Raw genomic sequence first — 13,115 nt, forward strand, 5'->3', positions numbered from 1 at the left:
TCATGCTTCCCGCTGAACTCGTTGTCCATTTTAGAAGTTGTAAAGGTGTAATTCAAAATGTTCTAGCCGCATTTACTCCAAATAAGTTATTTTTGTATGTTCTAACTGGATGAGAGGGGTTCGTAAATGATTATAGAGTATTATAAGATATATTTTCAAGACCACTACCTCATAGACTGAGAGTCTATGATGTTAATTAATCACTAAAATGGATATTTAATATTCAATTTTAATTTATAAAAATATATCTATTTATTATAGGTAAATATTATTTATGTGATGTGGGCTACACTATCATGTCTGGTTTCATCTCCCCTTATCTTGGTGTATGTTACCATTTAAATGAGCACAGAGATAGGTCAATAAACAACAAGAGAGAGTTGTTCAACTTAAGATATTCATCGCTAAGGTCTAAAATTGAATTAATTTTTGGAATATTAAAGAATTGTTTTCAAATCCTCACTGCAAAACCACATTATTCTTTTTTAATCCAAGTTGATATAGTTTTTGTTTGTACTATACTTCACAACTACTTTGCCATAGTTGATCCAGACAATGACTTATTGAATGAGAACATTACCATTAAAGATGATGATGAAGACGTAGCTTATGAGGGTGAAAATGACAATGCTATTGACTTTACTCAAACTATGACACAAAGAGAGGAAAGAGATTTAAGGAATGAATGGAAAGAGAAGAGACGCAAAATTGCAAATGCTACGTGGGTAAATTATTGTAATATGTATCATGGTGGTGACACTACTGAAAGTGATATTATTTCTTTATAACTATATTTATCTTGTATTTTTTATATTATTTTAGTATACAAGATAAGAAATGTAATAGATCTAAGTTGAAAGAGTACTTGAACACGTCTTTCACTTACTATGATGATTTATGTGTGATTGTTAGTGATGAAAGGGAAAGTTTGACAAAAGATATGTGTAAGAAACTTGCCTCTAGTCAACCTCTTGAATTTTCTGAGAAGCCAATAAATCTTTGTGAAAATGATAAGGATGAGTCCATCAACACACATTTTGAGACTGAGATACTAAATGTAGAAAATATCAACACTCAATCTCAAAATGTGAAGTCATCTAGTGGATTAATTTTTACATCCAATGTCAAATCTCAATCAAAAAAGAGAGTGGCAAGGGTAAAGATGATGATTCACTAATGCATGATCTGATCGAGTTCATGTCCTATTCAATTCAAAATCAACATATTTTACATTGGAATGAGAGCATGGCCAAATCTCTATTAGCACATGAGGTTAATTTCTCGGAGACAATAATGGATAAAGTTTTTGATTATTTGTATGAAAATGAATCAGAATCTAAAAGGTTCATTATCAAAGCAAAAAATGCGTAGAAAATATTTATAGAGAAGGTTATCTAGGAAAATAGATTTTACAAAGAGAATTGACGGATGTGTGAAGTTGTTTCCTTCTACCTTTTGCATTCTTATTGTCATGTTGTTGTTTTTATGGGGTTCATTATGACAATACTCTAATTAATCCCCATACTTTTGGTGTTTATATAAAGCTGCAATAATGCAGCCTACGATACTATGTTTATGACTTTGCTTTTATTTTCATGATAAAACTACTATATAATTTTGTAAAACTATATTTATGATCAGGTTATGATCTTGTAGAATGGTGTATGATACTATTTGCTCTGTGGTTACGACCAGATTGTGCTCAAGCTCAAATTATGACAAGTTTTCAGGTCAAATTATGAGCACGTATATTGCTTCAATTTTAGCTCAGATTATGAGTAGTTTTCAGCTTGTTGTTTGCTTCAGTTTCAACTCGGATTATAAGGTGTTTTCATCTTATTGTTTGCTTTTGTTACAGCTTCGGTTTCAGCTTAGATCATACCATTAGTTATGTTTTATTTATGATCAATTTATGTTACCATGAAAAATACTTGTAACATGCTCAGTTATGCTCTGTTTATGATCATGATATATTATCTATTTGAGCTTAGATTTTGAGCAGTTTTTAGCTCATTGTTTGCTTGTTACATGCTCTGTTTATGATCTAGTTTATGCTACTATGAGAATTGGTTATGATATTGATTTCCTTCGCTCAAATCATGAAGTTAACTAGTATTCTCATGATTGGTCTTTATTGTGTGCAGGTTGTTAGCTTGCAAATGCATGCTATTTTTCACATCTATTCTCATGAGATATGATGCTATGATCTGTGGACAAGTTATAAAGATAGCAATTTATAGACTTTAATGTGTATTGGTATCGCTATCATTCAAACTTTGTGTTTGTGGAAAATTCGTAGTAAAAAGAATGAAAGAAATTTGATTTGTATTATCTCGATCTTAATTACAATTTGATTTTCGATTATAAAAGAATGGAGAATGATCTGGATTCTCCCCTTTGTTTAATTCTGGATTCTTTACGGTGGCGATGGAGTGTCTCCCTCGAATGCTCGCGTCGAGTTTGCTCTCCGTTGACGATCTGGACGTCTTGATTCATTGGAACGTGGTCTTCTCCTCACGATTTGACGCTATGGAGGACTTACGTGGCAAGTTTGAAACTCTGAACAAGTTAATAACTCAGAGCGAGTTTAAACTCTTGTAAAAAAGTTGATTGATCTTAATCGTAATTGGTTAGACAAGCCAAGCATGAAGATAGCCCCAAGAATCTGTTACCAAGAAGATGATCCGAAGAAGCCGATCTCTAGATCTCAAAAATTCTCAAAGATCCAAAGATATCCCCCCTAAAAGCCAGCCAAGGATCTCTTCTTTGCTGCCAAGAAAGAAAGATCCGAACTAAGCTGATTTCTTAATTATTTATAAGGGATTAAGGGGTGTAATCATCTCCTTAATTCGCTCCTAAGTGGGGATTATGGGATGTAACCGCCCTTTAAATCACTCCTGAGTGGAGTTGTGATCCCCTCAAATCATGGAAAACGATTTTAAAACCGTTCAGCTCGTGTTTGAACGAGTCAAACGCAAAATCCGTATTCTGGCGTGAAATCTGTGTTCAAACACAGCGTCTGGAAGCTCGGACGCAGCGTCTGGAAGCTCGGACGCAGCGTCTGGAATCTCATTTGTGGCAATTGGAAGTTGCATTTGTAGCGATTTGGAAGCTGCGTTGGTAGCTTTTGAAGGCTGCGTTTGCGATCGAATATGAGCTGCGTTGGCAGCTGGATCTGAGCTGCGTTTATAGCGTTTGGAGCTGAATGTGAGGTGTGTTTGCACTACGTCAGTGGCTGTGAACGCGGTGCGTCTTGATGCTGGTATGCGGAGAGGACTTCTGCGTCTTGATTTGAAGAGACCGTCGATTTGTAGTCTCTTTTTGTCAAAATGTTGCAAATATCGTTATTTTATAATCTTTGTTTTAGCTCTTTGATATGTGAGAGTCGTCAGATTGTAACTCTCGATGTTAATTGTGAAGGCTGTTGATTAGCTCTTTGATATGTGAGAGTCGTCAGATTGTAACTCTCGATGTTAATTGTGAAGGCTGTTGATTAGAGCTTTCATCAGTTGTTGAGAGTCGTCAGATTGTAACTCTCGATGTTAATTGTGAAGGCTGTTGATTAGAGCTTTCATCAGTTGTTATGAAGATCGTCAGATTGTAACCTTCATCGATCTACATGAAAGTCTTTAAATTATAGCCTTCTGGAAACCATCAGATCGTAACTTCTATCATCGGTGTTTAATGGGGATCAGCTATCTGTAGTGATTTTTAGACAACCTACACTTTGGTTCCTCATCTGAGCACTAAATTGGACTTTGTCATAATGCAACAAATTTCATAGGTTATTTGGATTTTTTGCATTAGGCAATGATGATTGGTCATTTTATTAATGTAGCCTATATTGTGATTTTTGTATCTAGATGAGGCAAACCATGATGAGAATGCAATCTAAGTTTCTCATGCAATTTTTAGATGAGGCAACCATTATCACTAAGTTTGGATAGAGTTTTTTAGGAAGGGGGAGGGGGGAGGAGGTTTACAATACTAACCCTTCTAACATTGTGTTTGTTTATATTTTTTAGTTAGCAAGGGGAGGGGAGGGGAGTGGAGGGATAAAACTTAGAAATTTTAACCATTTTCTCAACCCTCCAAAAGTGGACGGATTGGGAGGGGACGGGAAGGGTTTCAAGTGGAATTTTCTTAAAATTTTAATATTACCCTATATGAGAAAATCAAAAGGTATTCTTTCTTATTTCATTAAAAAGGCATACTGGTGAAGTAGCTCCCCTTCCCTTCCCATCCTTTACTCTAAACAAACATATTATAGTGTATCCTCACATCCCCTTGTTATCTATCCAAACACATATGAATGTGTTCCACCCTTTTTCTTTTCACTCCCTCCCCTTAGGTTTAAGTCAATCACTCCCCTCCCCTCCCATCCTTTGTATCCAAACCAACTATATGTGTAGGCAATCTATAATACAATTATAATATTTAGGGGAAGCATTGTATACTGATAATATGACTTTAATCTGAGCATCATACTATATTTTAACAATCGTGAAAATTTTCTTTCACATCTCAATACATTTTGCAACTACATGGCATATTATAAAGATAAAGATGAGTACACAAATTATAACTGAAAATAATACACTTATTTTACAAATGATTAGTTTATGCTCTGCTAATTTCAATTCTCTCTTCATTTTTTTAATTTTCATTGACTTTTTATCTTCAAGAATATCTTCACTTTGTGATACTTGATTTCTATTTCTGCAATCACCATCTTTGTGAGCCCACTAAAAGAAGTTACAATCTTTATTTGAGAACTTAGCACAACCCCAATAATATCTCACTTTATTTTTTCCATTTGCACATAACTTACAAGGGTGTTGGAAGCTTATGCTTACACTTCATTTCATATGGGTCGGTTGCTTGTTTGCTATCACATTTCAACTCCATCTTCACTACAGTAGCAAGGTTGCTCTATTTTCTACTCCAACAATTAGTTTCCTGCCAAAAAAAACAAAAAAGACTAAAATGAACTGGCTTGTATTGATTTTGCTGCTAAAATATTTATATAGGATTGCAACTCCTACTAGCCATTACAACCACTAGCCGTTTATACCTATTGCCTTCAACTTCGTAATGGTGAGTTTATCTTCTAGGGGATGGTAACTCTACCATAGGTATGTTTATTCAAATATTTTTGGGCTCTTTCCTATTCTATGGTTTTGAAACAAACACAAAAAACTCAAGAAAAGCTTTCCATGATGATGTTTTTCCTATTATTTAGACATGAAACAAACACGAGTTTTGGATATGTTTTCCTATTTTTTGCTATATCAGTTCAAATCAGACACAAAGTTTTGGTTTCCCTAGATATTCTAAAAAAAATTGGATTTGGAAATGGTATTTTGAGAAGGAGTCCATTTCCATAATTTTTGAAAATGAACCAAATGGCCCCTTAACACCTCTTTGTTTTGTGGCATTTATTCATTAGACCTTTGTTAATATTTATCCATTACAACAATGCCTTACTCTTGGTTGGTTGCTGCTCTGTGTCTTTAGTTGTCTCTTTTTCTTTTCTTTTTTGATTTTATTTTTGGGAAGTGATAAATGTACTATTCTCATTGTACTCATTTGGTACTCTCACTCACAAAAAAATAGGGACATGATGACTCATCAATACAATTTCATGTAGTGAGTTATCATGACCCTACCCTTTTATGAGTGGAGTACCAAATGAGTACACGGGGGAATAGTACACTTAGCATTTTCTTTTTTTTCTTTCCCCCTTTTTTCTGTGCAAACTTATAGTCCTAAGTATGCATGCAAAAACTTCCTCATGAATTCGAGTTTAGGGGGGCCACTCGCGTTTCTTCTTTAAAAAAAAAATACAAAAACAAGTATATTAATAAACATGTTATATAAGTTCCAGCCAAAAGGGTATTCACCTGATTGATCCTTGGAGCTAGAAATAACAAAGAATAAGGTAATTGCCTAATACATCTTGAAAATTATTATGAGTTAATTTCACATAACCCCTCTGAAATTTTGATTATCTCACATTACTACTCGATTTTAGTTTTATCACAAATTTCTAAACTTAACCTTTTTCTCGCTAGACCCCTTACTTGTAACGTGCAAATAACTAAAATGTCCTTTAGGGGAAAAGAACTTCACATTCTATCATTTGTCATTTACAGTCAACATACTTTCAAGAAAATTTTATTTTATTTCCAAATTACATGCACGTAGTCTAGTGAAAAAAGTTCAAAGTTCAAGCTGTTCTGGGAGACACCCCAAAGTTCAGGTGGGGCATTGAGAGAAACATAGTTGATGGGGTTTCATGTGAAAATACCCCCGAAATTCAGGGGTTTTTATGAAATTAAACATGTTACTTGCTCACAACCTTGCGATGTGGTATCACATCGGTTCATTTTTATATTTCTCCAGGCCATCACTAGTGACAAAAGTAGAGTACCAAATATTGGAAGAAAAAGCCAATTATCAGGGGTTCAGAGGAAAAAGAATGACGAAGCTTTCGTCCGACGATAGAGCTTGATGTTGTGAGCTCAGATGAAGAAGGTAGATGGAAATCGATGCCTACATGGAGTTTGAGACTGTGGTATGACAAGAAAAGAGGTCACTGAATTGCTAAAAAAAATTATTTCACTGTACACAATTGAAATGTATCACCATATCATACCATATTTTAATCATATTTCAATTTGTCATGAAACCTCTTAAATAATAAGCTACTGGAAGTTTTAGGGATGATTTATTCATGTAATACTGAATAATCTGACAAACAATTAACGAACAATTTGTTAGTTAGTCAATTTGTTTCAACCCTCACGAGTGAGCATTCTATATTTATGGATTTTTCGTAGAAACCACCTTAAAATATGATAACTTTGCAGTAACTACATTTGAATTTTAATTTATACATAAACCACATTTAAAGTGGGTTTGTGTCGCAATTAACCACCCCTAGTCAAAATTTCACTAAAAATGCATGTGATTTGTTTGCTAACTAGACGTAAACATTTATAAAATGTTCATGTGACTTAAATGTGAGTTTTTCCAGTATTTTCTGGTTTTTAGTGAAAAATTTTAAATTAGAGGTGGCTGATTGCAGCACAAACCCAATTTAAGGGTGGTTTATATATAAATTAAAATCCAAAGGTGGTTTATATAGAATTATTCTATTTTAAGGTGGATTCTAGGGGTAAAAAGCCTTATAGTTGTATTTGCAAAGAAATAATGGGAAAAAAAGGCTTATCTAGGTGCTATTTATGCCAAAATCAGTAAAGGCTTGTGAATCATTGTTCTACAGCTACGGGTTTAATTTAATCGCAACAAGTCGTAAAACAGAGAAGTTGAATTTTGGGTTTGGGCCGGATACACCTGACCTGATCCATACCCGGAATCTGTGGGTTTATATTCCTTTCTAAAACCCTAATATTAGATGCTGGTGGCGGCTCAATTTCTGTGAGCGCTCTCTCTCTCTCTCTCTCTCTCTCTCTCTCTCTTGATTTCTATATCCCTTTTTTTTTAATTTTTTTTTTCGGTGTGGCCTATGATGAGTCTGCAGAATTATTGCCTACATTGTTTGATTATAATCTGTGATAACAATCTGCATGAATTCTGAGGTCTCTTGTAAACTCGTGTATTTACTAAAAGTTGGGTAACAACGTAGCAGCTTAAAACAAAAGTTTGCAATTATTTGGGCGTCTTTAAAATTTCTTGATTTCGGTTGTTTATTTTCCCCAACGTCCATGAATTGGGGGGTCGTATCGTAAATACTGAAATTCAGGGTAACTTCACAACTATGAATGATTTAAGTGGTTTATATGCAAAAGCCCCCCTTTTGATCGTGAGCCGGGTTCATCGAATTTGTTCTAATCCCTAAAATATTTCATATGAATTTCTAGTTTATAATTTGAGAGGATGAAAGGATTGTTATCTACATATGGTTGGGTGGCCTGTGATGATCTGTGAACATGTTGCCTACATTGGTTGATGCGATTGCCATGATAAAAAAGATTGTTTCTTTCTGAGGCCTCGGATCTGTTGTGGTGTTTAATTAAAGGAGTCGGTAATTTTTTTTTTTTCGTGGTCCGTTTATCTGCAAATTTGCTTGAAGAAGCCTGCATTTGTTGATTTATTTTGCTATGGTAGGAATCTGCCCCTTTCCGATTCCTCGGTTTGAAATGCTGATAAATACTTGGGTGGTGATAAATCTAGCCTAAATATTTTTGTTTCGGGGTATAATTACGCATTGTGAATTTATATCTCACTTTTTTTATGGGGTCTTCTTGTCTTGGGTATGGGTGATGTTACAGGGACCCAAAAACATAGGATCCTATATGGGACAGGTGATGTGTCTATTTTTATGAACAGTGTACCATGGAATAGAGACCCGACATCTCACCCGTCTCATGTAGGGTTTCATGTTTTTATCTGAGAGTATATCTCATTTTTTATGGGGCCTTCTTGTTGTGGGTATGGGTGGTGTTACAAGGATCTAAAAACATAGGATCCTACATGGGACATGTGAGGTGTCGGTTCTCTGTCCTATGATGTCTCATGTCCTATGTTATACGATGTTTGAGAGTTTTGAAAGATAAAATAAGGTTAAGGGAAAGTACACAAGAAAAGCATAATTGAATTTTGTTATTTGGGAGTTTAGGGAAGAGAAGGTGAAGTTGATTTAGAGAAACTACAAATTGAATTAGGCTATGTTTGGTTTGAGGGAAATGGAGAGAAAAGAAAAGGAAAAAGAAAGTGGAAAGAAAGGAAAAGAAAAAGAAAGGAAAATAAAATTCTTTTTGTTGTTTGGTTAGTTAGAAAATTGTAAAGAAAATTGGAAGGAAAATGATAGGAAAAATCATTTCTTTTGCTTGGTTACTCTTTTTTATGAAAATCAAGTAGAAAATAGAAGCCAAGGTACATTACACCACAAATCTTATTTATTGAAATATATGAACTGTATTTTAAGTAATTTAGGATATAATTTTTTTAAAAGTTTTCAAACTTTAGATTTCATAAATACTATCAAACTTGATTTTTCATATAAATACCTCAAAATTGCTTCTAATGATAAAGCTTCTATAAATAATAATTTAATATTAAAATTCATAATAATTCATAAAAATTCGTGGTAAAGCTTATATAAATAACAAGTTAATACAAAAATACTAAATAATTCATAAAAATCAGCCATACACATTAAAAAACAAAATTACCGAGCATAATATTGCATCACTAGGTTATTTCTACAACTGAAAAACAATTCAACTTTTTTGCTAGACAAAGTAATTAAACAATCTAATCAAACAAAAATTACATTGTTTTCATTGCTTTGACAATAACTACTAAAAACAACCAACAAAATTGTAGTTGCAATAGTTGTACAAGCCCAACATTCAACAAGTACTTTTAGTTCAACTTTGTGTTCTCGACTAGTCCAAGGTCCTAACTAAAAAAGGCAAAACAAAAAGTGAACATCAAGAAATATGCTCAGAATATTTGATTCATTCAAATATTCCTACAAAGCAATAACATCAATATTTCTTCCTGACTTCAATCAAAGGCTTCAGATCTCATCTGCTTCTCTCCCTAAAGGAGAAAAAAGAAAATATTGAGTTACATTCAAATTTAAATGGACATGGAGTCAAAAAAGATTAATCGGTAAGTACCATGAACTAAGAACAAGCTTGTAGAAAATCATATTGCATTGATTCAAAACTAAGACAATGTCAATGAGAATAGCAAATTGATACAATGTATATCCAAGTAGATAAGATGGAGTGAATCATGTAGGATAAGTAACATTGAATGCATGTGGTCTAAACTAATATTGAAACATGAAACATGTATCTTCTAAACTAATATTAAAACATGAAACATGTATCTTCGATTACAAAGCAACGGGTCAACAAGAAGAATTGTGAAGAGCATACTACGTTACAACTGAGGGATGTTGTATCACTTGGTATTGTTCTACTCTTCAAGCTTAGCGTAAAAATTGTTACAATGAAACAGAGCCAATTCCAGAGTTAGGGTATACAGCCAGAGGAAATGATTACAGGCTTCTTCACAAAGCTGAGGATGCAATTGAAGGTCTAAAGGAAAGAGGAGTGAATGTGCAAATGCTTAATATTACTCAAGTAGAACACTCCGCTCTAAACAGCATGACCATGTCTAAAGGAAAGAGGAGTGAATGTGCAAATGCTTAAATACCATCACTACCCCCTTCGCACGACCCCGAACGCCCGCATGGTGACTCAGAGAACAGATATATAAACATTAACACGCACATGTACAGAATATATAGGAAAATAGGGACGAAGACATGTGATAACGTCTTTTTTAAGTGCACATAACAATAACAATCAGTTTAATAGCAACTTCACTGATAAACTGTCACATTTGGATGTATGCATCAAAAGCCATACTAATCAACCGTCTTCCTCCAATATCTCCCTTATGAAATGATTTTCTATACAAGCCTCTACAATATTTTTCACTCATCAATCGTTTTCAAGCAGCATTTCCACCTTCAGCCTGGCAACCAACTAAATACTCCAAATCCATATTTAATAAGAAGGCGACGACCATCCAAGTTCACCCATCGAACCAAAATCACTCACAATCTATTTTGATAAAAGCATGCAAAGGTTAAGGATTAGAAGTAAGTGATATTAACAGAACGTTACAAAATTGTCACACACTGCTTACATTGATTGATTACAGAATTCATACCTATAAATCTATAATAACACACGTTATGAGTTATGAAGATGAAATCCCTGACTGCACATTGAAAATTAGGATTCAATGACTGATTATAAAATCTTGGCTTCGCCACTGATTATCCAAATTAACAATTAGCAGTAGAACTATAATCTTTCTGCATAAATAAAATTGAACAAACAATCCAAATACAGTTGGTCACATATGAAAGCATTAAAAATGGAATTTTCTCAACCTGGGTTCTCTTTCTCTTCTGATTATTTGTATTCCAAGAAGAAGAAGACGGGCCCGATAGCTCAATTATATCGAGATCCTCGTCCAGATAAGACGAGCTCCCAGTAAACAGACGAGGCCTGCATCAAACGGAGGCCGTCAGAAATAACGAAATCAAGAACTAAATTTAAAAAAAAAAACCTAATCGATCGTCAATTCTCTCACTTGCTGCTCTGAGCGGCGAGCTTCGCTGCCGGAGACGGCTCCATCAAGATCAGCAAGAAAGCGAGCAGCGAAGATCGGCAATCAGTTGGGTTCTAGGGTTTCAATGAGATTCGGTCGTTGAATTTCTGACGAAAATTGGGGAAATTATTTGGGGAAAATGAGAGAGACTACCTTTGGCGTTGTCGCTTCAAAAGCTCACCCTCGGATCTCAAGTTGACGAGATCCGAAGCTCACCCTCGTATCTCAAGCTGACGAGAGCTCGAATGGAGAAACCCTAGCTTTGTAGCCCTAGATTTGGGAAGAGAGAGAAAGAGAATGAGGGGGGAGAGAGAGATGGGAGATTGATCGGAGTTTTGGAGAGAGAGGGAGGTGAGAGATCGGGGAAGTCGGAGGCATTGATTCCGTCTCTCTCCCTCGTTTTCACCTGGGCAGCTGAGAGAAAGGGGGACAGAAAAGATATGTATGGATTTTTCTTCAGCGAAAATTATTTTCATTTTCTTTTTTGTTTTCTTTCAAACCAAACACTAGAAATTCACTTTCTCTTCTATTTTACTTTTCTTTTCTCTCCCTTTCCCTCAAACCAAACATAGCCTTAAGGAACAAGAGGGGAGAAAACGAACTATAAAAGTATTCCCCTCCCATCAATACCCAAGACTATTATTAGGGATGTTCTTCTCTCTAGCTCTCCCTCCCTCTCCTCAAAACCTTCTGTGGAATCAAGTAGAGGTTGCCATTTTTTATTCTTTTGTGATGGACTTGAATTTTTAGGTGCAAGTACCCCGTATAATTCCAGAGCTCGGACGTTTTATAAGCATCTTTTACGAGCCATGCCCGTGCTTTTGTAAAAGACAATTTTCCAGATTCTTCATGTTCTCTGCAAGCGTACAGGAAGAGGATTTGCATAGTTCTTTTCTTCCAGATTTATAAGTTGTTTCTCCAAGTGTTATTTCAAAGAAACCTCTAAATTTACTGATATATAAAAGTTTATATGAACTAGTATATGAACCGAGCATAGCAATATTATCAACCGACCTATCATCGATTCCGATGCACGTATATTCACTAAATTGTTTTTGTTCATTTCACAATTGAATTCATGTACTATTAAACACTCAAAAACATTCTTTCCGACTCTTTACTTCAGTTCTTTCTCCCTTTCTTTTATCAAAAAAAAAAAAAAAAATAAATAAATAAATAAACCCTTAGTCATTTACTCACGGATCAAATGTAAAATAAAAAAAATAAATATATTCACATGCAAAACACGCGCTTTATATTAGTATATATAAAGCCACCTAATTGCATTTAAAGACGTTCCAAATAAGATACTAGTATATATAAAGCCATCTAATTGCATTTAAAGACATTCCAAGTAAGATTGCAATCAGTAGAATTGTAGGGTGTTTTTTGCGCAAATCACCTAAAATGATCAGAACACCCCATGTGGTGGGGTACATGGGGTGTTCTGATAGAAATTGCAGTCCAATGTTCACTGCCACCTAAAAGAATCAGAACACCCCATGTGGTGGGGTGTTCTGATAGAAATTGCAGTCCGATGTTCGATAAAACTCCAAGATTGCACCAAAAAAATAAAGATAAAAAATAAAATTAATAAAAATAAAAAGGAAAGCGAAAAAAGCAGAGAGCTCGCATAATGATAATGGATTACATGTAGTGTTGTATTCTTCGTCATCTCCCTTTTTCCCCCTTGAAAAGGAAAAAAGAACTTTTGTTTATAGAAAATATTGTGTCATATGTAAGTAATCCATGTGCTTTTAATTTTTTATTTTTCTTTCTTTTTTCCTGTCAAATTTATGAATTTAGCAGCATGAAACTTCACTATGAATTTCTCGATGGGATAATAGCAAAAATACGAAGCATGGGGTAGGATGAAAATGCAACATTGAGAGATTATATAATAATGATTTTGGCACTAATGTATTTCTACATTCAAGTAATCAAATAGA

At 34.5% G+C, this 13,115-nt stretch overlaps 1 long non-coding RNA gene across 1 annotated transcript; it reads right to left on the reverse strand.

Annotated features, from left to right (window-relative positions):
• LOC109824512 lies at positions 9,284–11,920 on the reverse strand. Its single transcript, XR_002242662.1, has 4 exons — positions 11,320–11,920; positions 11,149–11,240; positions 10,946–11,063; positions 9,284–9,573 (listed from the first exon to the last, which is right to left on the reverse strand). It is a non-coding gene; the product is annotated as an uncharacterized LOC109824512 (long non-coding RNA).

This window comes from Asparagus officinalis, chromosome 9, assembly GCF_001876935.1.
Source record: "Asparagus officinalis chromosome 9, Aspof.V1, whole genome shotgun sequence".
NCBI classification, from domain to species: domain Eukaryota; kingdom Viridiplantae; phylum Streptophyta; class Magnoliopsida; order Asparagales; family Asparagaceae; genus Asparagus; species Asparagus officinalis.